At 47.5% G+C, this 27554-nt stretch overlaps 1 long non-coding RNA gene and 1 pseudogene across 3 annotated transcripts; both read left to right on the forward strand.

Moving 5' to 3' along the window:
* Positions 1 to 3226: 3226 nt before the first annotated feature.
* Positions 3227 to 10076, forward strand: LOC144305431 (ribosome biogenesis protein WDR12-like; annotated as a pseudogene). Its single transcript, XR_013372457.1, has 3 exons — positions 3227 to 3394; positions 8337 to 9651; positions 9860 to 10076. The product of XR_013372457.1 is annotated as a ribosome biogenesis protein WDR12-like (transcript).
* Positions 10077 to 15788: 5712 nt separating this feature from the next.
* Positions 15789 to 25687, forward strand: LOC144311007 (uncharacterized). 2 transcript variants are annotated; one of them, XR_013376626.1, is made up of 4 exons: positions 15789 to 16046; positions 16441 to 16569; positions 24951 to 25380; positions 25482 to 25687. It is a non-coding gene; the product is annotated as an uncharacterized LOC144311007 (long non-coding RNA). The 2 variants fall into 2 exon arrangements; XR_013376627.1 differs by lacking the exon at positions 16441 to 16569.
* Positions 25688 to 27554: the final 1867 nt, after the last annotated feature.

Below are 27554 nucleotides of genomic sequence, written 5' to 3' on the forward strand. Positions count from 1 at the left end.
GAGAGAGAAGCAGGCTCCCTACGGGACTCGATCCCAGGATCCCAGGATCACGCCCGGGGCTGAAGGCAGATGCTCAATCACTGAGCCCCCCAGGACCCCTTGAAATGAATTATTTTTTGTTTCCGCACCCCTCATCTCTCTGCCTTTGGATTTTGTCAGCAGCAAGTGGCTGAACCTGTTTTGTTTGGAACTCCAGAGCCCAGTGCTCCTGCACCTGTGCTTCCTGGCTCCCATCTGAGAGAGAAGAATCTCCTTCTAGCATTCTGTATGGAGCCAGATGATCCCCAAGTGTAAGGACAAGAGAAAGACAAGTGCTGACAAGCCAAGTTGGCATCTACACACTCTTGCCTAGAACACTGGGGCTACATTCCCCAAAATGTGGGAGGACACCAGAAAAAAACAACAGGATATTCAGGAAATAGTGACTCTAACTCAGATGAGGGTCAGGATGACCCCTGTGCGGTTCTCACTGGTAGAGGAGGCAAGATGGGATTTGAATTGACTAAATGTCATGAATCATAACCTGACTAAAAATAAACAGAGAGGCCTGGCTGGCGCAGTCAGTGGAGCCCACTCTTCATCTCAGGGTCGTGAGTTCAAGCCCCACATTGGGTGTAGAGATAAGTAAATAAACTTCGAAAAATTTTTTAAAAATAAATAAAGGTGTGATATAGGTAAAGAGTACCAAAAGAAAAAAAACAATTAGAATTTCTAGGGAAGTACTGAAGAAGAAACTCTTTTGTGTCCCCCCCTTTTTTCCTCAAGGTTTTATTTTGAAGTCATCTCTACACCCACTGCGGGGCTCGAACTCACAACTCCGAGATCAAGAGTCACTGGCTCCACCAATGGGGTCAACCAGAGACCCCAGGAAACTCTTCATTTAAATGAAAATCAAGGTATATTATGACATGATTGTATTTCATTGGCACACTTTTATTTAATGATCTTTAATGCTTGAAACAGTCTCCTGGATTGTGGGCTTGAATGCAGGAAGTAGGAAGTGTAATCCCACCCATTGTTCAGCCTGGTTTTGACCAACATTCCCAAAGCCATAAGAGTACAAGCACTGCTTCTCGGATATCAGCTTTTAGAGTCAACCTGTAAAAAATCCAGAACACCTGGTTATGGTTGCAGGAACGATTGTCAAGCCTCAAAATCTTGAATTTGTAAATGTGGGCTGAGAAAAGATTGCCAGAGGAAGTGAGGAAGAGGAGTTACAAGCCGGCTTCTCTGGCCAAACACACAAAAGTAGACAGGACAATAGGGTTTTACCTGTATGACCGAAATAAGTAATATAAAACCAGAAATAATTAGACACATATCGTTAGGAAGAGTGGAAGAGGAAGTGGAGCTACTCAAGTGCCTCGTGTTTTGTGTTGGAAAGTCGATGTTCACGAAAGATGATACAGAAGGGAATTGAAGGATGCGCATTTTAGCTAAGATTTTGGAAATAATTTCCAGAAGAAATAGGAACAGAAACCCTTAACAAGGCTTGTTTCCGGGTCGCAGGGTTGGAGTGGGGTGGGACAGGACGGGGACGGGTGAGGTAGCATTGCTTTCCAACTTAACAGTCTCTGTTCTGCTGGGTCTGCTCTCAAGCAAATGCAGCATTTTGGTTCATAGAAAAAAAAAGAAAAAAATTATTGGGGCGCCTGGGGGGCTCAGTCAGTGAAGCATCTACCTTCGGCTCAGGTCATGATTCCAGGGTCCCAGGATCAAGTCCTGTATCGGGCTCCCCGCAGGAAGCCTGCTTCTCCCTCTGCCTATGTCTTTGTCTCTCTGTGTCTCTCAGGAATAAATAAGTAAAATCTTTAAAGAAAAAGAGAGAGGGAAGAGGGAAAAAAAATGTAAAGCAGAAAAGCCTAGCCGAGCAAGAAAAAGCCTGGACTCACACCTGCTAATGGAAAAAAACAGAGATTGGACCCTTGGAGGCATCATCCTCAGAGCCTTTAACTTTGGCTTGAAAAATTAATTCAGTACGCTTAACCTTTTTGTTCTTGGTCTGCGGCCAAAATGAAAATCAACTTGCATTTGGACACCGACTGGAAAGTGGCTTGGGAAAAGTGGGAAGCGTAGGAAAAATACTGAAGGGAAATACGCCAGTCTGATTTGTTTTCCTCTGGCCTTTTATGCTTTCCTTCTCAAATTTTCTACCATTATGAGAGAAAAATCAGGCTTTTTTGTTTTTGAAGGCCCGGTTTGATTAATATCATTCACGTGCAGAGAATTTCCCACGGTCTGGGCCAGGGGGCTGGGAAGGCTCTGCTGGCTGTCCTATTTTCTTTTCTTTTCTTTTCCTTTTTTTTAAGATTTTATCTATTTATTCATGAGAAACACAGAGAGGCAGAGACACAGGCAGAGGGAGAAGCAGGCTCCCTGCGGGGAGCCCGATGTGAGACTTGAACCCGGGACCCCAGGATCACGCCTAGAGCCAAAGGCAGACACCCAACCGCTGAACCACGCAGGCGTCCCTGGCTGCCCTATTTTCAATGCCAGCAAAAGTTTGTTGAATGTGTTAAAAAGAAAAGTCCTCAGAGGCCCCCAAATGGTCTCATTTTGGGGGGCTCCATACACCATCTCACTGCAGTTCAACCTCCCGCAAGAATGGAACCCAGCGGTCAGCAAGGGGTTTTAGGGTCCGACCAGAGTGGGCCACGGGGGCTGGGCCCCGTGCCCTGAGGCTGAGGCCCTGTGCGGGTTAAGACACCTGGCTTTTCCCCTAGAAAGCTGGCCTTCTACAGAACATTCCTTTTCTTTTGCTAATAACTTTCTGGCCCCACCCTCCCCTGTTATAAAAGCCTTGCATTTTGTACAACCCCTCTGAGAGTCTCTCCTTGCTCCCTGGGGTGCTGCTGCCCTACTCATGAAGGGTTTAATAAAGCCAATGAGGGGGCGCCTGGGGGGCTCCATCGGTGAAGCATCTGCCTTCAGCTCAGGTCATGATCTCAGAGTCCTGGCTGGGATGGAGCCCTGAATGGGGCTCCCTTCTCAGCGGGGAGCCTGTTTCTCCCTCTGCCTCTATCATCTCTCAAACAAATAAATAAAACCTTTAGAAAAACATCAATGAGCTCTTAAAATGTACTTAGTTCAATTTTTTTAACAAGAGTTTACAAAGACGCTGCATGAATTTTTTTAAAGATTTTCTTTCTTTCTTTCTTTCTTTCTTTCTTTCTTTCTTTCTTTCTATCTATCTATCAACCAATCAAAGAGAGAGCAAGTGAGCACAAGCCAGGGAGAAGCAGACACCCCGTTGGGCAGGGAGCCCAACTCGGGTCTGGATCCTAGGACTCCGGGATCATGACCTGAGCCAAAGGCAGATGCTCAACCGCTGAGCCCCCCAGGCGCCCCCTCCTCCTCTACTGTCATTGCTACTCTGCTTTACTTCCAACACCTGGTAAGTGGGTCTCCACACACCCCCACCAGTTCTGTGACAGCCGCTGAACACCCTCACCCCATTCCAGGTTCTACCTGGAGGGAGCGTGGGATCCCGCAGGGTAAGGAAGAGCTCAGTCCTGTAGGGCTGTCCCCAGCCCCACACACTTTGGACACCAGCGAGCATCTGGCACCTGTAATTTTTTTTTTAATATTTTATTTATTTCTTCATGAGAGACACAGAGAGAGAGGCAGAGACACAGGCAGAGGGAGAAGCAGGCTCCATGCAGGGAGCCCTATATGGGACTCAATCCTGGGACTCCAGGATGACCCCCTGGGCCGAAGGCAGGCACTAAACCGCTGAGCTACCCAGGGATCCCTGGCACCTGTACTTCTGACCCACTGGCTATCTCATCAGAGGCTCCCGTGCCTTCCTCTCCGGGTCGATGACCCGGCTAGAGCAGCTCACTCAAGAAAACAGTGTACTTGCTAAGATTTGATGATGAAAAGCTACAACTCCGAACAGCCAGATGGAAGAGATGCTCCGGGCAAGGAGTGTGGGAGGAGGAGAGCCACCCTCCCAATACCTCTGCGTCTTTAGCAACCCAGAGACTCCGGCACTTTGGGGGTTTCATGGGGTTGCGTTACCAGGTTCGGCTGATCAAGTCATCACTCATGGGGGACTGAGCTCAATTGTTAGCTCCCCTCTCCTCCCGGAGGTTAGGAGGTGGGGATAAAAGTTCTAACAGCGCCCCTGGGTGGCTCAGCGGGTGAGCATCTGCCTTCGGCTCAGGGCGTGACCCCAGGGTCTGGGATCAAGTTCCGCATCCGGCTCCCCTTATGGAGCCTGCTTCTCCCTCTGCCTGTGTCTCTGTGTTGTCTCTCTCTTTGAGTCTCTCATGAATAAATAAAATCTGAAAGAAGAAAGAAAGAAAAGAAAGAAAGAAAGAAAGAAAGAAAGGAAGGAAGGAAGGAAGGAAGGAAGGAAGGAAGGAAGGAAGGAAGGAAGGAAGGAAGGAAAGGAAAGAAAGAAAAAACAAAGTTCTAACCCTCTAATGGTGAGGTTGGTTCCTCTGGGCCACCAGCCCATCACTAAGGGCTTCTATTAACCTAACCTCATTAATATAAACTCAGGTGTGAAAAAAAAAAAAAAAAAAACTCAGGTGTGGGTGACAGGGGCTGATTGGGACACTCCATTCATCTTTATGGTTCTGGAGCCATTTCAGGAACCAATGACAAAAGACCAAATACCTCAACAGATGTGCCCATTGTTCTCACACACTGGGAGATTCCAAAGGTTTTTAGGATCTCCCTGCCAGAAATGGGAACAAAAATGAAATCTCTCTCTCTTTCTCTTTTTTTTTTTATAACACCCAGCACCTCAGAGTGTCCCGCCATGTTTTTCTTCTGATTAAATTCCGGTTGCACATTTTTGGCAGGAAAGCCACAGCAAAGCTATTGTGTGCTTGATGCCTTACAACAGGAGACACAAAGCCTCAATTCATCCTATTACCGGCGATGTTTACTTGGATCCCTTTGGAAGGCAGCTATGCTCACCACTATACCACCAACGCCTTGGATCCCTTTGGTTAAGGTCTGGTCCGCCAGGCTTCTCTACCCCAACGTGACCATTTTTTCATCTTCATAACAAACAAATGGTCTGTGCAAACACACTTGGGACTGCCCTCCAGAATCGTGTTCTCCAACCCACAGCCACCTGAACATTTGAGTATACGTTAGTGACCCTCGCCTGAATCAGCTATTACTCCATGGGTCTCAAAATAGATATCTTCATTCTCCCTCTACAGGTCTTAACTACATTCTACTGTGATTTCCCTTCTGCCTCATTTAGTATTTGTTTTTTTATTTTTAGTACAACCATGTCCTTGTTACTCATGTGTTGGTTTTCTTTTTTTAATGCAGTATAATCCATTAAGTCATTATCCATTTTCATACTTAAATTGTTCCAAATTGGGATGCCTGGGTGGGTCAGCGGTTGAGCACCTCCCTTCTGCCCAGGGCATGATCCTGGGGTTCCAGGATCAGGTCCTACATTGGGCTCCCTGCATGGGGCCTGTGTCTCTGCCTCTCTCTCTGTCTCTCATGAATGAATGAATAAATAAATAGTTCCGAATTTATTCAGTGGGAGATTTTGCCATCTGGTTCCTGGGTCCTCCTCAGTTTCTGAGCTCTTCTTTCCCCACTTCTTGCCTTTCTCTCTCTCTCTCTCTCTCTCTCTCTCTCACACACACACACAATAAGAAGTTCCAGGCCCTCTATGTACTTCCTCAACACCATCCCTGGGATCAGCAGCTATTTCTGCAAGGAACTCTGTTTCTTGTCACAGAGAAGGCTATTGAGAAACCAAGGTGACAGGAGAACTTTGTGCTCCTCCTGGAAGGTCGCTGATTCTCAGCCCTTTGTCAGAGATAGGCTGCGTAAGTGTTGTGTACTAAATCTCTAATGTTACTTCTCATTCTGGGCCAGCACTCCGGGGGCTCGCTCCCCTGGCTCCGTACCCCCCACCCCTGCATCTGTATCTCCTCCCCCTGTCTTCCTGTTCAGGACACAGTGTCTCCCTCCTTGCGTTCACTACAACTGATTATCTATTGCCTGTGTCCCTCGCTGGAGTGTGAAGTTCCCCAGGTGTGGAGCCTAAGTCTGCCCCCCCCTTTTTTTTCCTTTTTTAAGATTTTATTTATTTATTTGACAGAGAGAGAGCATGAGCAGGGGGAGAGGCAGAGGAAGAGGGAGAAGCAGATGCCCTGCTGAGCAGGGAGCCCATGCAGGACTTCATCCCAGGACCCTGAGATCATGACCTGAAGGCAGATGCCCAACCAACGAAGCCACCCAGGGGCTCAAGCTAAGTCGGCCTTGTGCACCACTGTATCTCTAGTGGTTTGCTTGGTGCCGGGCATACAGTAGGCACTTCGTGTATTTGATGAATGAATGGCTTCTTTCCCTTGGTTGGACCCAAGGAATTCCTCAAGCGACCTTCCAGGTGCTCTGCATGGGCTCTCCCTGGTTAGGACCTCCATCTGCGTCCTAGCCACCCGCGCTCACCCCCACCATCATCACATCTCATCACGTCATTCATCCGACTCTCCCTTTGTCAGCTTCGTGGATGCAGGAACTTGACTTATTTACCTTTGTCTCCCAGAACCTGGCTAGTGCCTTGCACACAGTGGGCACCCCCTGAATATTTCTTGCACCAGTGAGTAAATGATTTTGCTCTGATGCCACAGTCGGGAGGTGTAGGCCCCAGAGTAAAAAAAAACTGAAATCAGAATCAGAATTCAGACTTCCTCTCCCCGCAGGCAATGTGACTTTTTGGAGGAGGGGAAAGAAGACCTGGCTTTGAGGACGAGGTAGGGTTTGGTGAATGAGGAAGGGGGGGTAGTTGGCATTTCAAGGCTAGATGGGCAATCGCCAGCCTGACCTTCATCTCATTCTTTTTCCATTCTCTATGTCTTTTTTCTTTTTTTAAGATTTTATTTATTTATTCATGAGAGAGGCAGAGAGAGAGGCAGAGACACAGCAGAGGGAGAAGCAGGCTCCTGAGGGGAGCCCGATGCGGGACTCAATCCTGGGATTCCAGGGTCACGCCCTGAGCCGAAGGCAGATGGTCAACCACTGAGTCACCCAGGTGTCCCGTACATTCTCTATTTCAGAGATTCCTGGGTCACATGGTTTTACTTTTATCGCAGCTCTTCATCCATTTCATATGTGCCTTTGAAGTAAGACTCAACCCAGAGGAGAACTGAGTGTCAGGAGCGGGCCAGACTCTCAGGTGCTGTAGGCCCTGGGCCCCCTACTGGCTCCTTGGCCCCAAGCTCAGACTTGGATGTGTTGGCCCCTGGCCTTGGCACCTGCCTCAGCCTTGAGCCCAAGCTGCAGCTTGACTCAGCTCTGGCTTGGCTATGATGGGCCAGACCAGCCAGCCTCCCACTAAGCAGGAGAGAATATGGTAAAAGCAAACACACGTCCTGATACCTCAGTGGCACCTGCCTCAGACCCTTTTGGGATATCAAATGTAAATGCACAAATTAGTTTAAAAATTGTTTAAATTTTAAAAAGCATCACATCTGCCAACAGCCACAGTTGCTAACCTATTGGCCAAAAGTGAGTTGGGTAGGGATCCCTGGGTGGCGCAGCGGTTTGGCGCCTGCCTTTGGCCCAGGGTGCGATCCTGGAGACCGGGGATCGAATCCCACATCGGGCTCCCAGTGCATGGAGCCTGCTTCTCCCTCTGCCTTTCTCTCTCTCTGTGTGTGACTATCATAAATAAATAAAAATTTTAAAAAAAAGTGAGTTGGGTAATAAGAAACCTAGGTCTGGTCTCCCCTGGTCTCTGGCCTTGGTTGGCCACCCAGCTCTGCAGGTCTCAAATGGGAAAATGGGCTGGAAAGAAATCAGGCCTGGCTGGTGGCAGGATTCCTCTTTTTTTTTTTTTTTTTTTTTTTTTAAGATTTTGTTTATTTATTCATGAGAGACACACAGAGACAGGCAGAGACACAGGCAGAGGGAGAAGCAGGCTCCCTGCGGGGAGCCTGATGTGGGACTCAATCCCAGGACCCCGGGATCACGACCTAAACCGAAAGCAGACGCTCAACCACTGAGCCGCCCAGGAGCTCTGGTGGCAGGATTCTGCAGGAGTGCAGAGTTGGGGTCACCCCATGGCTTACTTTAAAGCAGTGTATTTTGAGACACCTGGGTGGCATATTTTTAACACAGAGACAAATGCGTGTCTATATATCTGTGGGGAGAGAGAGTTTTGTACTTGTGTATATAAATATATGTATGCACATGCCTGTGTATAAATGTCTCGCTGTAGAAATATAAGGGGTCTACTGAGCCAGACACGGGGCTGGATCCTGAGATCATGACCTGACCCAACATCCTGAGCCCGAAGCTTAACCAACTGAGCCACCCAGGCACCCCTCTCTTCTTTTTTTCTTCTGTAGGCTCCCTGCCCAGTGTAGGCCTGGAGCTCACGATCCTGAGATCAAGAGTCTCAGGCTTTCTTTCTTTTTCTTCGTGTTCCTGACTCCCACCTGGATCTAGAGCCTGAAGCTAACAGTGGGAGCCCTTGGAAAGTCTCAACAAGTCTTGTGTGTACTCCTCGCCATGGCTCAGCTCCAGACACGCTTCTTCACTGACAACAAGAAATATGTGGTAGATGATGTACCCTTCTCAATTTCTGCAGCCTCTGAAATTGCTGACCTTAGTAACATCATCAGTAAATTGCTGGAGGCCAAAAATTAGTTCCACAAACATGTGGAGTTCGATTTCCTTATCAAGGGCCAGTTTCTCTGGTTGCCCTTACTCAAACACATGGAACTGGAAAACATCTCATCAGAAGAGGTTGTGGAACTGGAATATGTGGAGAAGTACACTGCACCTCAGCCAGAGCAATGCTTGTTCCACGATGACTGGATCAGTTCAGTCAGAGGGGCAGAGGAATGGATCTTGACTGGTTCTTATGATAAGACTTCTCAGATCTGGTCCTTGGAAGGAAAGTCAATAATGACAATTGTGGGACATACAGATGTAAAAGATGTGGCCTGGGTGAAAAAAGATAATTTGTCTTGCCTACTACTGAGTTCCTTTATGGATCAAACTATTCTCTTATGGGAGTGGAATGTGGAGAGAAACAAAGTGAAAGCTTTGCACTGCTGCAGAGGTCATGCTGGAAGTGTGGGTTCTATAGCTATTGATAGCATGGGAACTAAATTTTGCAGTGGATCCTGGGATAAGATGCTAAAGATCTGGTCTACAGTTCCTACAGATGAAGAGGATGAAATAGAGGAGCCCACAAATCGACCGAGAAAGAAACAGAAAACGGAACAGTTGGGACTGACAAGGACTCCTATAGTGACCCTCTTGGCCACAAGGAAGCAATTTCCTGGGTTCTGTGGTCAGATGCTGAAGAAACCTGCAGTGGGTCTTGGGACCACACAATTAGAGTATGGGATATAGAGTCTGGCAGTCTTAAGTCAACTCTGACAGCAAATAAAGTGTTTAATTGTATCTCCTATTCTCCACTTTGTAAACGTTTGGCATCTGGAAACACAGATAGATATACCAGACCATGAGATCCCCCGAACTAAAGATGGTTCTTTGGTGTCGCTGTCCCTGACCTCACATACGGGCTGGGTCACATCATTAAAGTGGTCTCCTACCCATGAGCAGCAGCTGATTTCAGGCTCTTTAGATAACATTGTCAAACTGTGGGATACAAGAAGTTGTAAGGCTCCTCTCTATGATCTGGCTGCTCATGAAGACAAAGTTCTTTTTTTATTTTATTTTAAAGATTTTATTTACTTATTTATGAGAGATACAGAGAGAGAGAGAGAGAGAGGCAGAGACACAGGCAGAGGGAGAAGCAGGCTCCATGCAGGGAGCCCCACGTGGACTAGATCCCAGGTTTCCAGGATCATGCCCTGGCTGAAGGCAGCGCTAAACTGCTGATCCGCCGGGGCTGCCAGAAGACAAAGTTCTGAGCATAGACTGGACAGACACAGGGTTACTTCTGAGTGGAGGAGCAGACAATAAATTGTATTCTTACAGATATTCACCTACCACTTCTCATGTGGGAGCATGAAAGTGAATGACAAATTTGACTACAGAGATTGTTTCTGTAAATGCAAGTGATAAAAAATCCTTAGATTACATCAGTGACGGTTCAGAAAGCCACCTCTTTAAGTTTATATAATGTTTTCACCCTTGTTAATTGCTATCACTGTTTATTTTTCATTTTATATTTATTATACAATAGTTTGTATTGTTAAAATATAAAATGTGAAAAAAATATTTAAAAAAATATAAAATGTGACCTGCCTTCTCTGCCATATGCAAACTCTTGAAACTAAACTAAGTTTTTTAGTTTCCTTTTAGAGGTATTGGTTTGAATTAAATTTTGCTTTTGAGATGCTGTAAAAGTATGTATTAAAAATATAGTAATTGTCCAGATTTTTATTTCTGATGAGGAAACTTGAGTTTTTTGTACATTAGCTGTTTAAAAAAAAACTTAAGAAAACTAATACATTCTAATAGAGAAAAAAATTGGAAATACAATTTACTTTGCGTAAAATAATTGATATTTAACTATAATAAGACTTTGTGGGGGCAGCCTGGGTGGCTCAACGGTTTAGCGCTGCCTTCAGCCCAGGGTGTGATCCTGGAGACCCGGGATCGAGTCCCATGTTGGGCTCCGTGCATGGAGTCTGCTTCTCCCTCTGCCTGTGTCTCTGCCTCTCTCTCTCTCTCTCTCTCTCTCTCTGTCTCTACTGAATAAATATATAAAATCTTAAAAAAAAAGACTTTGTGGGTATTCAGAAAATTAAAACATTTATTTTTTTTTAAATTTTTATTTATTTATGATAGTCACACACAGAGAGAGAGAGGCAGAGACACAGGCAGAGGGAGAAGCAGGCCCCATGCACCAGGAGCCCGACGTGGGATTCGATCCCGGGTCTCCAGGATCGCGCCCTGGGCCAAAGGCAGGCGCCAAACCGCTGCGCCACCCAGGGATCCCTCCAGCATCTTTCATTGAATCTTTACAACAGACTCCTCTGGGGATTGTATGATGCCCATTTTATGGATGAAAACGGTAGACTCTGAGAACTCAGACAAATAAGTAGAAAGCTGGGAGTCAAGGGCAAGAGCCAGGTCTCTGATTTCCGCCTGTGGCTCCTCCCTGAAGCCCTTGGGCAAGTTTGAGGGTGCATCTGAATCACCTCAAGGGCTTGGTAAAATACCCTCTTATTCTGATTCTGTAGGTCTAGGAGGGAGAATCTGCATTTGGGGTGATGCCACCACTGCTGGCATGGGACCCCTGTTCCGGCGAAGGGAATCCTGTGTTTCCATGTCCTTCTCAGGCCCTGCTGGAGGGGTCTCCTGGACCTAGGGTGGCCCTCGGACCAGCTGTGGACTTAAAGCCTCCACTTCAAGTTCTTATCTGTGGCCGAGCCATAAGAGTTGTTTTTTTGTTTTTTTTTAAGATCTTATTTATTTATTCATGAGAGACACACAGAGAGAGAGAGAGAGAGAGAGGCAGAGACACAGGCAGAGGGAGAAGCAGGCTCCACGCAGGGAGCCCGACGCGGGACCGATCCCGGGTCCCCAGGATCACACCCCCGGCCGAAGGCAGATGCTCAACCACCGAGTCACCCAGGGATCCCAGCCATCTGAGTTTTTACAATAAAAAGCCACCCCTGGCATTCATAAGCAGAAAACGAGCTTATTGGAAGGCCATAGGTGGCTTCTGGAATCACCAGACAGGCTGGATAACCAGGGCTGGGTCTACTGCAACAGGGACAGGGGCCAAAGCTCACCGCTGATCTCGCCCTGGTGAGGACACGCCTGCCGCGGGTCCTGCGGGGGCACGCGCGCGCACACACACGCACACGCACAGGCACAGCCAGGAAGGCCAGCATCACAGGCCCTGGACGCTGGGGGGCGCTGCCGGCCCCAGGATGCTTGACGCTCTTGCTCCGTTACTTTGCCTCACCAGCCCTCTTAACTCAAGTCTGAGGGGACAGGGGGCCACCTGGCTCAGCCTGAGTCACGGCCTCCCTGTCAGCTGCGAGGGATACTGGGAAAGCAGATCTCTGGCTTGGAGACCTCCGAGGGTGGGAAGGCCTACCTCCCACCAACATGCATATGGCAGGAAACTCTCCAGACACGATGACTAGGTCTTGGGCAGCCAAAGGACCCCAGATGTCCACACTGCTGGTAGCTTTGTTCTTGGGCTTTTGGCAGATTCTGAGCCTTGCTTATATCCTTACGTTCTTTTTACTTACTTTCTTTTTTTTTTAAGATTGTATTTATTTGGGATCCCTGGGTGGCGCAGTGGTTTAGCGCCTGCCTTTGGCCCAGGGCGCGATCCTGGAGACCCAGGATTGAATCCCACGTCGGGCTCCCGGTGCATGGAGCCTGCTTCTCCCTCTGCCTGTGTCTCTGCCTCTCTTTTTCTCTCTGTGTGACTATCATAAATAAATAAAAATTAAAAAAAAAAGATTGTATTTATTTATTCATGAGAGACATAGGCAGAGGGAGAAGCAGACTCCCTGCAGGGAGCCCAATGTGGGACTCCATCCCAGGACCCCGGGGTCATGACCAGAGCCGAAGGGAGACACTCAACCACTGAGCCACCCGGGTGCCCTTCTTCTTATGTTCTTGAGTCACTTGGGCTAGGCCGCCAACAATTATCGAGGCCCTCTTTCTGTTTCCTGCCAAGTGATTTACTGAGCCCTCACCTGCAAGCAAGGAGCCAGGCGAAGCAATTTTCCAATGCAATTTTCATATTCAGGAAATCGTAGTGGGATACAGGGTGTATATTCTGTCTGAGCTGACCATTCTGGGACGATCCATCAGGCTTCGCCCTTAACCTGGCGCTGAGGGCAGGCCACATTCCGCAGGTTGCTGAGAGACTGCCCATCCCAGAGCCTTCATTCACCTGACCTATGGGTTCAGGGCCCACTGTGCATCCCACTGTGTGGGGCGGGGGTGGCCGATGACAAGGACCAGGCCAGTGTGTGCACGCCACCCAACGTACCTGCAGGACAGGCTCACAGGGTCACACCAGGAAGCAGAGCGGTGGCCACTTAGTTCTGTGCCCAGGGGTTCTCAGTGAGCTGCTCAGCTGAAGCCTGAAAGGTCACTGCGCTTAAGGAAAGAGCTTGGTCCTCCATGTACAAAAGGTTTCAGAGGAGCAGAGGTTTCCATGCGGGCCTTGGACTCACCAGCCCCTCCCCACTCACATCCGTCCTGCACCCTGCTGCTGAAGAATCTTTCAGAAGTGGCATTTTACTGTGTCATAAGTTCCAATTCTCATGAGTTTGCCTCATCCTTCTGGTCAGGCTCCTGTGCCCAGTGCCGGCGGGGCCCCCCCAGTCCTTTGGTCTTCTTCAGCTGCCCCAGACAGGCCAGACACCCACTGAGGTCAGATGGCCTTGCTCATTCTTGTCTCTGAAGCCAAGCTGTTCCTTCCAGCCAGAAGCCCTTCCAAACCTTTTCTCACCAAACCTTTCCTGGCCTTCCATGCTTAACTCAGATTTCCCTTCTTTCTGACCACCCAGACTTTCCCTCCCTCCATGGTTGTCTGTCCCGTTGACTTGGCTAGCCCATCCATCCATCCATCCATCCATCCATCCATCTCAACATGAATGAGTGGAGGTCTGCAGGTGGTGGTTGCTGTGCTGGGTGTTTGTCCTACACCAAGAACAAGAGGCTCCTGTTTTCTTTCTTTATTTTTTTTTTAAGATTTTATTTATTTATTCATGAGAAACACAGAGAGAGGCAGAGACATAGGCAGAGGGAGAAGCAGGCTCCCCACAGGGAGCCCGATGCGGGACTCGATCCCAGGACCCCAGGGTCACACCCTAAGCCGAAGGCAGATGCTCAACTGCAGAGCCACCCGGGCGTCTCAAGTCTCCTGTTTTCTTTTTCTTTTTTTTTTTTAAGTCTCCTGTTTTCAAGATGATAAATCCCCACCAAGTAAACACCTCTCTACATTTGTACAAAGGGGCCTGTAAGGGAAGATGTTCCATATGGGCCATAAGAAAATGTCACAGGGCAATGGGAGTATGGCCTCCTGGGAAGGACATTCCTCATGCAGCAAAACCAGAGTTGCAGTGAGCCAGGGAGAGAGAATTTTATGAGCATTCCCAGCTACAACTATAAAACTCTTGGAAGAAAATGCAAGGGGAAAACTTGGCAATAATTTCTAGTCATTAGGAAAATGCAATGAGGTATCACCTCGCCCCCACTAGGAAACCCACAAGAGGCCCACGAGATAACAGGTGCTGGCAGGATACGGAGAAGGGGGGACCCTCGTGCCTGCCTGTGGAGATGGAACATGATGCAGCTGCTGGGGGAAACAGCACGGCAGTTCCCCAACAAATTAAAAATAGAATTCTCATATGATCCAGCAATTCCACTTTTCAGTCTAAACCCCAGAGAATTGCCAGTAGGAATCTGAAGAGGTATTTGCACAGCAGCACTCGCAGCAGCATTATTGCTAATAGCCAGAGTGAAAGCAACCCCATGTCCATCGATGGGGGAATCTATACGCAAAGCACTGTACTTACATACATGGAATGTCACTCAGCTTTAAAGAGGAAGGACATCCTAATACCTGTGACAACACGGGTGGACACTGGGGACGCTGTGCTGAGTGATGTAAGCCGGTCACAAAAAAGACAATTATTGTATGACTCCACATGTATGAGGTACCCCACGTGGTCAAGGTCACAGGAGCAGAATGTTGACTGGGGGTGCCAGGGGCCAGGAGGGGATGGGGAATTGATGTTTAAGGGGGACATAGTTTCAGTTTGGCGAGATGAAGAGTTCTGGGGGCACCTGGGGGGGCTCAGTTGGGGAAGTATATGGCTTTGGCTCGGGTCATGATCTCAGGGTCCCAGCATCGAGCCCCCACATTGGACTCCCTGCTTAGTGGGGAACCTGCTTCTCCCCCTCCCTCTGCCGCTCCTGCCTGTTCTCCTATTCTCTCTCTCTGTCTATGTCAAATAAACAAATAAAATCTTAAAAAAAAAAAAAAAAAGATGAAGCATTCTGGAGACAGATGGCCGTGATGGGTGCCCCACAGCACAAATATGTTTAACACTGTTGAACCTGCACACTTCAACATGGTTAAGATTTAAAAAAAAAAGAATGTTTACAGTGATAGATTTCATGTTCTATGTATTTTAACCACAATTTTAAAATGTTGAAAAACAATAAGAGGGGATCCCTGGGTGGCGCAGCGGTTTGGCGCCTGCCTTTGGCCCAGGGCGCGATCCTGGAGACCCCGGATTGAATCCCACGTCGGGCTCCCGGTGCATGGAGCCTGCTTCTCCCTCTGCCTGTGTCTCTGCCTCTCTCTCTCTCTCACTGTGTGCCTATCATAAATAAATAAAATTTAAAAAAAAAACAATAAGAAATACGTTGACAGGGGCGTCTGGGTTGCTCAGTCAGTGAAGCCTCTGCCTTCAGCTCAGGTCATGCTCCTGGGGTCCTGGGATTGAGTCCTGTATCGGGCTCCTGCTCCTCAGGAAGCCTGTTTCTCCCCCTGCTTGCGCTCTCTCTTTCTCTCTCTCTCAACTAAATAAATAAAATCTTAAAAAAAAAAAAAAAAGAAAGAAATGTTAACATAAATTACATATAGTGGGGGGACTGGGGAGGGGAAAGGAGCATCACTAGAAGGCAGATGGAGGCCTCATGGTGGGAAGGACCTGGCTGAGCATGAGAGGGGAAAGCGTTTCCCCAGACTGTGTCCTCCACAGTTTGGAGTTTGTCCTGTGGACAGAGGGAAGCCATTAAAAAGGCTTCAAGCCAGCGAGGGAGGAGACTCTATCTGCCAAAGATCCTGCGGGACAGCCTCTTAGGGGCTCTGCAGCTGGCTGGGGGGGGCAGCGGGGGAGGCGGTGGGAATGGAGGTGCGGCTGCCGGGAGAACGGCCCGGCCACACCCCTTGGAGAGGGTCCCAGAGAAGAGCTCTGGCGGCTGAGCATGTGGGGGATGTAGGTGCCGAGCATCCGGACAGGGACCTCGGGGAGGAAGGCATTTGAGACCAGAGCTCTACCCTGACCCTGCCAGGTTGGAGTGCCTTGGGAGGTCCCAGCAGGGAAGTCGCACCGGCACCTGGTGGCGGGCCTGGAGCCAGGCTGAAGGTATAAGCCGCAGTTTCAACGAGGGCTGTGGGAGAAGAGGAGGGAGGGAGGGGAGAGGCAGAGTCGGGCTGAGGGCTGAGCCCCAAGATGCTCAGGAAGGAAGCCTGGAAGGGGGGCAGCCTGCGGAGGAGGCAGGGAGGCGGGGAAGCAGGGCCAGCAAGATTTCACAGGGAGGCTGGGGCAGCTTGAGGGGGTGATAGGGGAGCGGCAGCTGCCCCCCCCCCCCCCCCCCGCCCCCGGGGACAAGGTGACGTGGGACAGGACAGGCAGGGGCTGGGGGAGGCGGTGGCTGAAGAGGGGCCATGGCACCAGTGGGAGGGTGCTATTTTAGTAGATTAGATTGTTTTTTTGTTAAATATTAAAAATCTTCCCCTTTCTGTTTTACTTGCAAAAGGAACGCATGCTCCCGGGAAGGAGAATTTGCAGGTGGTGGAGACCCTAGGATCTTTCATTAGTAAAGAAGTCAGTGGTGCAGAAGGCTGGCCCTCCGAGGGGACCCCAGCCAGAGTTTCCCAGTGTCCAAGTATGGGTGTTGTCTCTTTTGGTTGTTTTTTCTTAAGATTTTATTTATTTATTTGAAAGAGAGAGGGGAAGAGGATGAGAGTGGAGAGAGGCAGAGGGAGAAGCAGGTTCCCTGTGGGGAGCCCGATGCAGAACTCGATCCCAGGATCCTGGGATCACGCCCTGAGCTGAAGGCAGACACTCAACCGCTGAGCCCCCCAGGCACCCTCCAACATGGGACTTGAACTCACAACTCAACCTGGATGCCCTGCCTGTTTTGTGTGAGGGGGCCCCACAAATCTGCTTCAAGCATCCCAGAAGCTAATGTAGGAAGAGAGGCTCTATCATTAACCATTCCAACAGTCCCTGAGATTAACAACCAACCAACTGTTCAGGAAAAGTTTTCCTGCTCTTGGTATGAAGGTCATGGATGAATTTCTCCTGAAATCCCCCTAAACCCCAGATAGCTCAGCGGTTTAGCGCCACCTTGGGCCCAGAGTGTGATCCTGGAGACCCAGGATCCACTCCCATGTCAGGCTCCCTGCATGGAGTCTGCTTCTCCCTCTGCCTGTGTTTCTGCCTCTCTCTGTCTGTCTGTCATGAATAAATAAATAATATATATTTTTTTAAAAATTGAAATCCCCCTAAAAGAGTGGGGTAGAGAATGACATCCTCACCAGGCTTTGAGAACAAGAGTCATGGGGCATTTCTCAAAAAGACCCTTCTTCTGTGCAGGCTGCAGCCTCACAGAAGAGTCCTGCAGCCCGGGCGTGGGGGTGGGAGGGTGGGCTGGTGACAAGCCCTGACCTCTGCAGAGCTCCCTGCTCCTGCAGCTTCCTCCAGGCCATGTCCTAGGAGAGCCAGGGTAGTCAGAGGCTGAGCAAGGAGTCCTGCCTCCCTGACCTCATTTCTCTGACAGAGCCTGGAGCCTGACAAAGCCTGTGAGGTGGTGACAGGGACACCAGGAAGGCCCCGTGGTTGGTGGAGCAGACTCTGCTTCCCATAGACACAAGGAAGGAGTTGGTTCAAGAACTTTGGGGAAAGCTGAAAGCATGACAAAGACTCAGTCCTGAGCAGAAGGGCCCCTGCCCCAAGTCTCCCAGAGACTAAGGCTAGGGTGACCAACAGTACAGATTGCCTGGGACCGAGGTGTTTCATGGGACCCTGGACTTGCAATGCCAGGCAAACAAAAATGAGCTGGTCACCCTTGAAAGGGGCTCCTTCAGATAAAACCAACACTGCACAGAAAACCTCTTTCTAAAGGGATCCAGGGAGCCCTGTAATGGGAGCATCAGGTACAGGCACTCAAACCTTACAGTGGCTGCAGGGACAGGGAGCAAATAAGTTGCTGCATAGGTATCCAAGTATGCAGAGGGGGTTTGGAGATCCAGTTACAAAGCCCTATCTAGGGGCACCTGGTTGGCTTAGTCAGTGAAGCATCTGCTTTTGGCTCAGGTAATGATCCCAGGGTCCTGGGGTCCAGCCCCACATTGAGCCCCACATTGAGCTCTGCTTGGTGGCGGCCTGCTTCTCCTTCTCCCTCTGCCTGCTGCTCCCTCTGCTTATGCTGTCACTCTCCTCCCTCTGTCAAATAAATAAATAAAATCTTAAAAAAAACCCCAAACACAAAGGCCCTATCTAATTGGGTGCTGGGAGTCAGGGAATGGTCAGGGAAGGCATTACTGAGGAAGGTAAGTCTGATTTGGCACATGAAGGATTAGTTACAATTAGAAAGGTATAAACCCTTTAAGTTGCTGGTCAACCAATTTTTTAGAAAGTAATATATGGTTGTTTTTTTTGTTTTGTTTTGTTTTTTTTTTTTTTTTTTTTTTTTAGTAATCCTGGGGTGCCTGGGTGGCTCAGAGGTTGAGCATCTGCCTTTGGCTCAGGACATGATCCCGGAGTCCTGGGATCGAGTCCCACATTGGGCTTCCAGCAAGGAGCCTGCTTCCTGCCTGTGTCTTTGCCTCTCCCTCTGTGTCTCTCATGAATAAATAAATAAATCTTAAAAAAAAAAAAAAAAGTAATCCCTATGCCCAACATGGGGCTCAAACTCACAATCCCGAGATCAAGGACCTAATACTGGGGCAGCCCCAGTGGCGCAGCGGTTTAGCGCTGCCTGCAGCCCAGGGCGTGATTCTGGAGACCCAGGATCCAGTCCTGCATGGGGCCTGCTTCTCCCTCTGCCTGTGTCTCTGCCTGCCTCTCTCTCTCTGAATGAATAAATAAATAAATCTTTTAAAAAAAAAAAAAGAACCTAATACTGAAAAAAAAAAAAAAAAAGAACCTAATACTGTACTGACTGAGCCAGCCAGGCACCTCTAACCAATTTTTGATACAAGGATACGGGTGCCAAATGGAAAAGATAGTTTTTTTAACAAATGGTCCTAAGACAAGTGGGCCACATGAAAGAATGAAGTTAAAAAAAATAAAATAAAAATTATAAAAAAAGAAAGAATGAAGTTGGACCCTTACCTCACACCATATACAAATGTTAACTCAAAATTGATCACAGATGTAGATGTAAGAGCTAAAAAGTCATAGAAAAAAAGAGACCTAAGTTTTTGTGACCTTGGGGTAAACTTCTTTTTAAGATTTTATTTATTTATTTATTTATTTATTTATTTATTTATTTATTTATTTGAGAGAGACACAGAGAGAGAGAACATGAGAGCTGGGAGAGGCAGAGGAAGAAGCAGATTCCAACTGAGCAAGGAACCCAATATGGGGCTTGATCCCAGAACTCTGGGATCATGACCTGAGCTGAACACAGACGCTCAACCAACTGAGCCACCCAGGCACCCTGGCAGTGTTTTCTTATATATGATACCAAAGGCATAAATAATCAAAGAGGGGCACCTGGCTGGCTCAGTCAGAGGAGCATGTAACTCTTGATCTTGGGGTTGTAAGTTCATTCCCCAAGTTTGGTGAAGAAAGAAAGAAGAAAAGAAAGAAAAAGAAAGAAGGAAGGAAGGAAGGAAGGAAGGAAGGAAGGAAGGAAGGAAGGAAGGAAGGAAGGAAGGGAGGGAGGGAGGGAGGGGAAATCTAGATAAACTAGACTTTGTCAAAATTAAACACTTTTTTTGCTTCAAAGGACACCACACAAAGAAAGTAGAAAGAAAACACGTGAAAGGGAGAAAATATTTGCAACTCATATATGATAAGGGACCTTATACAAATATCCAAAGAACTCTTACAACCAAAAAAATAAAAAGATAAACAATCCAATTTTTATTTTTTTATTTTATTTTTTTTTCAATCCAATTTTTAAATGGGCAAAATTTTTTTTGGGGGGGGGCAAAATATTTTTTGAAAGGTTTTATTTGGGAACCCTGGGTGGCACAGCGGTTTAGTGCCTGCCTTTGGCCCAGGGCGCGATCCTGGAGACCCGGGATCGAATCCCACGTCGGGCTCCCAGTGCATGGAGTCTGCTTCTCCCTCTGCCTGTGCCTCTGACTCTCTCTCTCTCTCTCTCTCTCTGTGTGACTATCATAAATAAATTTTTAAAAAAATAAAAGATTTGGGATCCCTGGGTGGCGCAGCGGTTTGGCGCCTGCCTTTGGCCCAGGGCGTGATCCTGGAGACCCGGGATCGAATCCCACATCGGGCTCCCGGTGCATGGAGCCTGCTTCTCCCTCTGCCTGTGTCTCTGCCTCTCTCTCTCTCTGTAACTATCATAAATAAATAAAAATTAAAAAAATATATTAAAAAAAAATAAAATAAAAGATTTTATTTATTCATGAGAGACACACAGACAGAGAGAGAGAGAGGCAGAGACACAGGCAGAGGGAGAAGCAGGCTCCATGCAGGGAGCCCCTGGTGGGACTCAATCCTGAGACTTGATCCCGAGACTTGATCCCGAGACTCCAGGATCAGGCCCTGGACTGAAGGTGGCGCTACACCGGTGAGCCACCCAGGGATCCCCTAAAATAGGCAAAATATTTAAATACACATTTCTCTAAAGAAGGCATAAAAATGGGGGCGCCTGGGTGGCTTAGGCAGTTAGGTGTCTGCCTTCAGTTTGGGTCATGGTCCTGGGGCCCTGGGATGGAGCCCCGTGTCTGGCTCCCTGCTCAGTTGGGGAGCCTACTTCTCCCTCCTATTTTTACTCTCTCTTGCTCTGTCTCACTCTTTCTCTTTTTATTTACAAATACATAAAATCTTTTTTTAAAATTTTTATTTATGATAGTCACAGAGAGAGAGAGAGAGAGAGAGAGGCAGAGACACAGGCAGAGGGAGAAGCATGCACCGGGAGCCCGACGTGGGATTCGATCCCGGGTCTCCAGGATCGCGCCCTGGGCCAAAGGCAGGCGCTAAACCGCTGCGCCACCGAGGGATCCCACAAATACATAAAATCTTAAAAAAAAAGAAGAAGAAGAAGGCGGGATGCCTGGGTGGCTCAGCAGTGGAGTGTCTGCCTTCCGCCCAGGTTGTAATCCTGGAGTCCTGGGATTGAATCCTTCATCCGGCTCCCCACAGGGAACCTGCTTCTCCCTCTGCCTGTGTCTCTGCCTCTCTGTGTCTCTCAGGAATAAATAAATAAATAAATAAATAAATAAATAAATAAATAAATAATTTTTTTTAAAAGAAGGCATAAAAATGGCCAATAAGCACAGTTCCTCAAAATGTTAAATACAGACCAAGTGATTCTACTCCCTGGTGTATATCCAAGGAAATTGAAAACAGAGTTACACAAAAATGTGCACGTGAATGTTCATAGCAGCATTATTCATAACGGACGAAAAGTAGAAACAACCCAAATGTCTACCAACTGATGAATAAATACACAAATGTGTTGTAGCCATACAAAGGATTATTTGAGCGTAAAAGGAAATGAAACCCTGAACTGTGCTACAGCACGGATATAAACCTTGAGAACATTGTGCTAAGTGAGAGAACCAGACACAAAAGGCCTCATATCCTGATTCCATTTATACGAAGCGTCTAGAACAGGCCAGTCCATAGAGACAGGGTGTGGTAGTGGTGGTTGCCTCTGATTGGGAGAAGGGGGAACAGGGAGCAATGGCCAACAAAGTTTCTTTTCGGTGTGATGAAAATGTTCCGAAATTGCTAGTGGTGGTGATGGTAGCACAACTTTGTGAATATCCTGAAAACCACCAAATTTTACTCTCTAAAAGGGTGAATTTTATGGTATATGAATTGCATCTCAGTAAAGCAGACATCATTCAAAAAGAGTGAGAGAGGGTCACCTGGGTGGCTTAGTTGGTTAAGTGTCGGACTTAGCTTCTGCTCAGGTCATGATCTCGGGATTATGAGATCGAGCGCCGCATCAGGCTCCGCACACAACACGGAGCCTACTTAAGAGTCTCTCTTCCTCTGCTCCTCTTCTCTCTCTCCAAAATAAATAAATAAATCTTTAAAAATAATAATTAAAAAACAAAGAGTGTGAGAGACTTCGGATTTCTGGTCCAGGACGTAAGGAGCTTGGAAGTTGTCACTCCAGCTTACCAAGGAGAAAGCTGAACAAAGTAAACATTAACAGTTCTTAGATTCATCAAAGAACTGAGGTCACAGTGTGAGCTGCTCCCCCCGCCAAACTGGACAGATGGACAGGCAGATACAAAAGAAATAGAACTTGGCAGAGCAAAAGCCCATGAACAGAAACCTCCACGAGAGCTGTGTTCAGCTTCGGAGAAAGCCGAATGGTACTTGAGGAACTGCTGAAGGCTCAGGGTAGATAAGCTCAGTGTAGAGAAGCCTGAGATTTAGAGACACTGGGCCCAGGCGGGATGGGGGGAGCACTGGTGTGTGTGTGTGTGTGTGTGTGTGTGTGTGTGTGTGTGTGTGTGGGGGGGGCATTCTTGGTGAGATTTTTGTTTTTAAGATTTTATTTTTAGGGGTACCTGGGTGGCTCAGTCTGTTGGGCAACTGCTTTCTGCTGCGGTCGTGATCCCATGGTCCTGGGAGCGAATCCTGAGTCGGGCTCTCTGCTCAGTGCAGTCTGCTTCTCCCTCTGCCCCTCCCCCTGCTTGTGAAGTCATATTCTCTCTCTCAAATAAATAAATAAATAAATAAATAAATAAATAAAATCTTAAAAAAAAAAAGGATTTTAAAGTAATCTCTACACCCAATATGAGGCTCGAACTCACAACCCTTAGATCAAGACTTATGTGTTCCACTGATGGAGCCAGCTGGGGAACCCCGCTCTTGGTGAGGTGGGGTTTTTTGTTTGTTTTGTTTGTTTTGTTTTGTTTTTTTAACTCTAGGAGTCCTACCAAGTTCTTCCAGTAAAGATGGAAGAAAATCCCCTTCTGCTTCAGGCAGAGGAATTGAAAAGGAGCCATTCTGGAAATCATCCAGAGCATTCCTTTTTTTTTTAAAAGATTTTATTTATTTATGAGAGACACACAGAGAGACAGGCAGAGGGAGAAGCAGGCTCCATGTAGGGAGCCCGACGTGGGATCCTAGGTCTCCAGGATCAAGCCCTGGGCCGAAGGCAGGCACTAAACCGCTGAGCCACCCAGGCTGCTCCATCCAGAGCTTTCTGTCCTTCCTGACAGAGCCCGCCCTCCAGGGAAACTAGGGAGCCTAACCAATTGAAGTGTAATCAGGACCTGATCCACCTGAGAGAAGGCAAATACCCTACTCCAGCCCCTCAGGCAGGCCCGTACCTCCAAGGGGGAGAAAAAAAATTGAGAAGCTTCACCTGAAACTAAAGTGTGGAAGGCTCTGTGTCCAGTAGATGGGATGGGTCTAGCCTGTGACTCTTGAGCTCTGAGTTGTGAGTTCAAGCCCCACCTTGGGCACGGAGATTACTTAAAAACTCATAAGCTCAAGACAAAATGAACTCTGGTTAGAATCAATAAATGAGAGGCGTCTGGGGGGCTCAGGGGTTGAGCATCTGCCTTCAGTTCAGGGCGTGATCCCGGGGTCCTGGGATCCAGTCCTTCATCGGAGTCCCCACAGGGAGCCTGCTTCTCCCTCTGCCTGTGTCTCTGCCTCTCTCTGCGTGTCTCTCTTGAATAAATTGATAAAATCTTAAAAAAAAAAAAAAAATCAGGGTTGCCTGGGTTGGCTCAGAGGTTCAGCGCCTGCCTTTGGCCCAGGGGGTTATCCTGGAATCCTGGGATGGAGGTCTGCCTCAGGCTCCCTGCATGGAGCCTGCTTCTCCCTCTTCCTGTGTCTCTGCCATTCTCTCTCTCTCTCTCTCTCTCTGTCTCCCTCTCATGAATAAATAAATAAATAAATCTTTAAAAAAAAATCAATAAATGAGAAGTTTATGGCCCAGGGACTCAGGCTTCCTAAAGACAGTGGGGCCACAGCACCCCTGCCCCCACACCCCAGCCACATGGGGAGGCCTATTTATAGCAGTCCCCATCACCCAGCACATGATGTCTGGCTCCCAGACAAAACTTTACAAGCCATACTAAAAGTCACAACTCGGTCCAAAGAGACAGAGCAAGCATCAGGACCAGACTCACACAGGGCAGCTGTGAACATTTAAAACCATGGCCGGCCCTCAGGACTTGACTCTCTTTTTCTGCTTCCAATAAGGATCCATGTCTGAGTTTGCCATTTTGGAAATTTGGAGACAAAACAGACAAGATCACATTTTTGGTGCCTTCCGTGGGAGCCCAACAGGGCCCAGGCTGGCAGGGAGCATGCCCCCCCGCCTCCCACCCCGGGGTCACCCCTCTGCTTCACAAGTTCCAAATGTGATCTCCTGCATAGAACTTTCCAGCACAGGAGGCATCCGGAGTTGCTGTGAGTCTTGCGTTCTGTCCCCTGTGATGCGACTCACGGTCACGAAGGAATATGACCAGACTTCCTTTCCAGGACAGAGAATAAAAGTGGCAGAGGTCAAGGATACTTGCCTCATTCCAGATCTTGAGGATGTTTCTCCATTCTGTTTTCTTTTTTTTTCTTTTTAAAGATTGTAAGTAACCTCTATACCCAGTGTGGGGCTTGAACTCATGACCCTGAGACCAAGAGTCACTCACCCCACTTACTGAGCCAGGCCAGGTGCCACTACATTCTGAATGCGTCATCTTAATGCTTCACCAGGGAGGGTGATGTTTCCGAATATTTCTGGTAGATTCTCTCTATCATGTTAAGGAAGTATACTTTTATTCTATTTGATAAGACTGTTTTGTAGGTTTTTCTAAAAAGTCATGAATAGATATTGACATTCATCAGATTTCCTTACTGAATTTATCGGTGTGACCATTTGGTTTTCTCATTTTAATATTTAGTTCTTAATGAATTATGTTTCTAGAATTTATTTTTTGACATTAGGTGTGGTGCACAAAACTGGATTACTCATGACATGTTACTGTTCCATGCATGACTGTATTTTGTGTTCTTTGTCTGTTTCTTACTCTATTTTTTATTTAATATTTTTCTTTCATTACTATTTAAAGATTTTATTTCTTTATTTGACAGAGAGAGACAGAGAGAGCATGCCGGGGGAGCAGCAGAGGCAGAGGGAGAAGCAGATTGCCCGCTGAGCAGGGAGTCTGATACAGGGCTCGATCCCAGGACCCCGGAGACCACAAGCCAAGACGAAGGCAGATGCTTCACCAACTGAGGTCCCCGGGTACCCCAGAACTTGTTCACCTTATAACTGAAAGTTAGCACCTGTTGACCAACATCCCCCATTGCCTGTATCCCCCAGACCCTGGCAGCCACCATTCTATTCTCTATATCAATGAATTTGACTTTTTAAAGATTCCCCATGAGTGAGATCATGCCATTTTTGACTTTCGGTCTCTGGCTTGTTTCTCTTAGCAGAGTGTCCTCCTGGTTCACCCATGTTGTTGCAAATGGCAGAATTTCCTTCTTTTGTAAGGCTGAAGAACACCCCATTGTACATGTACACCACATTTTCTTTATCTGTTCATCCATCAATGGAACATTTGGGTTGTTTCCGTGTCTTGGTTATTTATTTATTTATTATTTATTTATTTATTATAGTCACAGAGGGAGAGAGAGAGAGGCAGAGACACAGGGAGAGGAAGAAGCAGGCTCCATGCACCGGGAGCCCGACGTGGGACTCGATCCGGGGTCTCCAGGATCATGCCCTGGGCCAAAGGCAGGTGCCAAACCACTGCGCCACCCAGGGATCCCTCCGTGTCTTGGTTATTGTGACTAATGTTGCAATAAATATGGGGGTGCAGATATCTTTCTGAGCTAGTGACTTCATTTCTCTTGGGTACACACCCAGGATTGGGAAGTCTGGATCATACGGTAGTTTGACTTTTAATCTTTTGAGGAAACTGTCTAGTGTTTTCTTTTCTTTTTTTTTTTTTTTGTCTAGTGTTTTCCATCGTTGTTGTACCAACTTACATCCTCACCAAATATGCACAGTTTCCCCTTTCTCCACATTGTTGCCATCACTTATTATCTTTTGACTTTTTGATAATAGCCATCCTAACAGATGTGAAATGATGCCTCATTGTAGTTTTGGTTAGCATTTCCCTCATGATCAGTGATGCTGAGCATCTTTTTTTTTTTAATATTTTATTTATTTATTCACGAGAGACACAGGCTGAGGGAGAAGCAGACTCCCCGCCGAGCAGGGAGCCCAATGCGGGACTCGATCCCAGGACCCCAGGATAACGACCTGAGCCAAAGGCAGACTCTCAACCACTGAGCAAGCCAGGCACCCCCTCTTCAGTGCCTTTATTTTTTCCTCTTTTTTTTTTAATATTTTATTTATTTAGGATAGTCACAGAGAGAGAGAGAGAGAGGCAGAGGGAGAAGCAGGCTCCATGCACCGGGAGCCCGACGTGGGATTCGATCCGGGGTCTCCAGGATCGCGCCCTGGGCCAAAGGCAGGCGCCAAACCGCTGCGCCACCCAGGGATCCCTCTTCAGTGCCTTTAATCTTTAATTTTTTTTCTTCCAGCAGTGTGCTAGAACTTCACTGGATTCTAGACTCCTGGACTCCCGTTAAAGATACTTTCATCCAAAAAAAAAAAAAAAAAGATACTTTCATCCCTGGTTGGTTTTCAAAATCAATGTTCTGCAGGAAGATGACATAGAAAACCCCTCTCCTGGGATCCCTGGGTGGCGCAGCGGTTTGGCGCCTGCCTTTGGCCCAGGGCGCGATCCTGGAGACCCGAGATCGAATCCCACGTCGGGCTCCCGGTGCATGGAGCCTGCTTCTCCCTCTGCCTGTGTCTCTGCGCCCCTCTCTCTCTCTCTGTGACTATCATAAATAAAAATTAAAAAAAAATAAATTTAAAAAAAGAAAACCCCTCTCCTGCCAACTTGCTGACGTCACTTGGAATGACTGTCTTTTACTTTTATCACATATATGGGTGGTGCCACAATATTGCCTCATATTAATTCTTTTTGTTTTTTTATAAAGATTTTATTTATTTATTCATGAGAGATACAGAAAGAGAGAAGCAGAGACCCAGGCAGAGGGAGAAGCAGGCTCCATGCAGGGAGCCCGATGCGGGACTCCATTCTGGGACTCCAGGATCAAGTCCTGGGCCGAAGGCAGGCGCCAAACCACTGAGCCACCCAGGGATCCCCTATTGCCTCATTTTAAATATTAGCTTTACAAAAAATAGGATCATGTTATCTTCTGACATTTTTTTCATTTAATATTATATTCCCAAGATTCGCTAGATTTGACTACATTGTTGTAGTTCAAACAAATGTATAATATTCCATTTTGTGAATATGCCACATTTATATATTCGTTCTCCTACCTGTAGACTTTTGAGTTGTTTCCATGTTTTTCTTTTCCAAACACTGTTTCCACAAACATGTTTTTTTATACATGCCTGCTGGTGCCCAGATGAAAGTTTCTCTGAGCATATAGCTAGAATTGGAATGCTGGGTCCTGGGGTATATATAATGTCCAACTTTGATTTGAATTCCCTAGTTACAAAGAAAGTTGGGGTTTCTGGGTGGCTCAGTTGGTTGAGAGTCTCCCTTCAGCTTGGGTCATGATCCCAGGGTCTGGGAATTGAGTCCCACATCCGATTCCCCACTCCATGGGGAGTCTACTCTCTCCTCTCCCTCTGCCCCGACC

Source organism: Canis aureus, chromosome 3, assembly GCF_053574225.1.
Source record: "Canis aureus isolate CA01 chromosome 3, VMU_Caureus_v.1.0, whole genome shotgun sequence".
Taxonomy (NCBI): Eukaryota; Metazoa; Chordata; class Mammalia; order Carnivora; family Canidae; genus Canis; species Canis aureus.